General features: G+C 43.0%; 1 protein-coding gene across 23 annotated transcripts in view; it reads right to left on the reverse strand.

Moving 5' to 3' along the window:
• The window catches only part of Ndae1 (Na[+]-driven anion exchanger 1), a 264,254-nt gene that overhangs the window by 53,832 nt on the left and 207,922 nt on the right, over window positions 1–2,500 (reverse strand). For all 23 annotated transcript variants that reach the window (XM_086545266.1, XM_086545252.1, XM_086545249.1 and 20 more), the window contains one exon: window positions 353–412. The gene's annotated coding sequence lies outside the window, so the exon portion shown is untranslated. The remainder of the gene's footprint in view (window positions 1–352; window positions 413–2,500) is intronic.

Genomic DNA, 2,500 nt, shown 5'->3' on the forward strand with positions numbered 1-2,500 from the left:
TGGAGGAGGAGGAGGTGGAGGAAGAGGAGGTGAGAAAGATAACGAGTAGGGAGAGGGAGGGAAGATATATATGAAAATATGCATGCATTCATACATACATATGCAGATACATAGAGATATATATACATATAATGTTACATACATACATAGTTATACACACTCACACACACATACAGAGAGAGAGAGAGAGAGAGAGAGAGAGAGAGAGAGAGAGAGAGAGAGAGAGAGAGAGAGAGAGAGAGAGAGAGAGAGAGAGAGAGAGAGAGAAGAGCATGGACAGATAAAGGAGAGAAAAACAAGAGAGGAGAAAATGAGGTATCCGAAGTGAGGTATTCGCGGGAGTCGAGCTTACCTGAAGAAGAGTTCGCGAAATTAACTGGGTCTTTGCGTCCGCTTATGCGACCTGGGTCATCTGTGGAGCCAAGAGAAAACAGGGTAAGTAACGGCAAGGCTGGACCATGTTTTCAAGTTTTTTTTATCTATCTAATCATACCACACAGGTTAGAAACTTTCTCTCACTTTCGTTTTCCATGAGACTTTGTTTGTTTGTTTGTTTGTGTATGTGTATGTGTATGTGTATGTGTATGTGTATGTGTATGTGTATATGTATATGCATATGCATATGTATGTATAAATAAATAAATATATATATAAATACATATACATATATACATATATACAAACATAAATACATACATCTACACACAAACACAAACACACACACACACACACACACACACACACACACACACACACACACACACACACACACACACACACACACATATATATATATATATATATATATATATATATATATATATATATACATACATATCTATCTATATAAAATATGTGTATATATGCATGTACACATGTATATAAATACAAATCGCTGTCGATCTCCTCGGCGCAAGTCGGCGTGACCTACTTCACCTGGCCATATACGACCCCGTCTCCGCCGCCGTTGCCGCAACCTTGCGATCCGCTTCCCCAAGCCAGGTCGCCCAGCCGATAGTAACCTAGTTAGATGTAAATCAAGCACCTTGACCCTTCAATGACGCCCCCGCCCCCCATCCTCCCTGCCACTAGTAAGACACACTGACCCTGACCTAGTACCCTCAGCACCAGGTCACGAGGTAAAAGTGACCTCGGCCACGAGTCAAGTCACACCAAAAAAGAGGAAGAAGGAGATAAAAGGAATTCAGAAAACGTTCTCTCGTAATCAAGGGTCGGCTAGCCACTTTTTGTGCGGCCTTTACGCAAGACTCGTTTCACAGGCGCGTCTCTCGGGACTGTGCACGATGCCGCTGCTGCCGGGCCTTGGGAAACCGCAGTGAGTCGGAGGACGGCAATGGCGGCTCTCATTTACTCTTTATTATCACGTCAAACACAGAATAACCATTCGGTTTCTATGGTTTTCTTCCCTGATGCGTTTTGCTCCGAGTGCCTTATAAAATCCTATTTCTTTAACTGCGACTGACAGCTAGTTCGCCGATTGCACGATGCATGGCAATAATAACCTTTCCATCTTCGATTTTCGGCACAGCTAATTTTTGACGATCTAATTGAAGCCTACGCGCAGCCGGAAAACACGTCCCCGGCCCGGGATTTCCGCTACTTGACATTCCTTCAGGATAACACCCGCGTCATCGTCAGCACTAAAGATACCGCAAGCGGCGCGGCGATCATATAGCGATCGCGGGGGAGCGTTGGGCGCCAGAGTCCGGGACATTTCTAGTGATTAATGCTTTTTAAGCACATGTATGTGATCATATATACAATATACTCCGACTCTATACATAAATTGAATTATAAATGTAAAATCTATATAAAATACATTTTCGATATACATTTGCCACGCAATGTAGTGAATGCATAAATATATTACCCAATAAACTTTTCCACATATACTATACATGCACCTATATCTCCCCGAAATTGTCATGAACTAATCTACATAAATACTAATTATGAAAAGCATTTTTACAGGAAAATGTGACTCACTTCCACCGAAGATGTTTACAAAGCTCTCGTTATCGTTGCGACGAGCGTGGAAGAAGTTTTGTCTTCCGGAGTTGTTTGAATTATCCTTTCTGCATGTTCTGCTCGCGCATGTGTGCACGTGCATATCCAATCTTCAAAGTGAATTGCTATACAAACAAACATATTTCACATATCGTGTTTCGGCCTCGTTGTAACCGCTGCTAAATGAACGTAAAATTAAGTACTTAAGGAGTCCACACCCTCTCCTCCTCGCTATCCCCCTGCTGTGTTGTATTTGTTTTCCTTCCTCTCCTTTTCCCTCACTTTTGCCTTTCCCCCTTCCTTCTCCTCTCCCCTATCCCTTCCCAAAACACGAGTAGAGACTACCTTCGGTTTACATAGAGGGTTTGGGTGGCGGGGGGTGGGGGGCTTCACGCATTCGCACACACCATTATCAATCCGAGCCAATGGATGGAATTCTAGAAACTTCTTTAAGTGTGAGCGTTCTGTGAGC

Source organism: Penaeus japonicus, unplaced genomic scaffold (genome assembly GCF_977035675.1).
Source record: "Penaeus japonicus unplaced genomic scaffold, GWHDUDI00000001_assembly GWHDUDI00000016, whole genome shotgun sequence".
Lineage (NCBI taxonomy): Eukaryota > Metazoa > Arthropoda > Malacostraca > Decapoda > Penaeidae > Penaeus > Penaeus japonicus.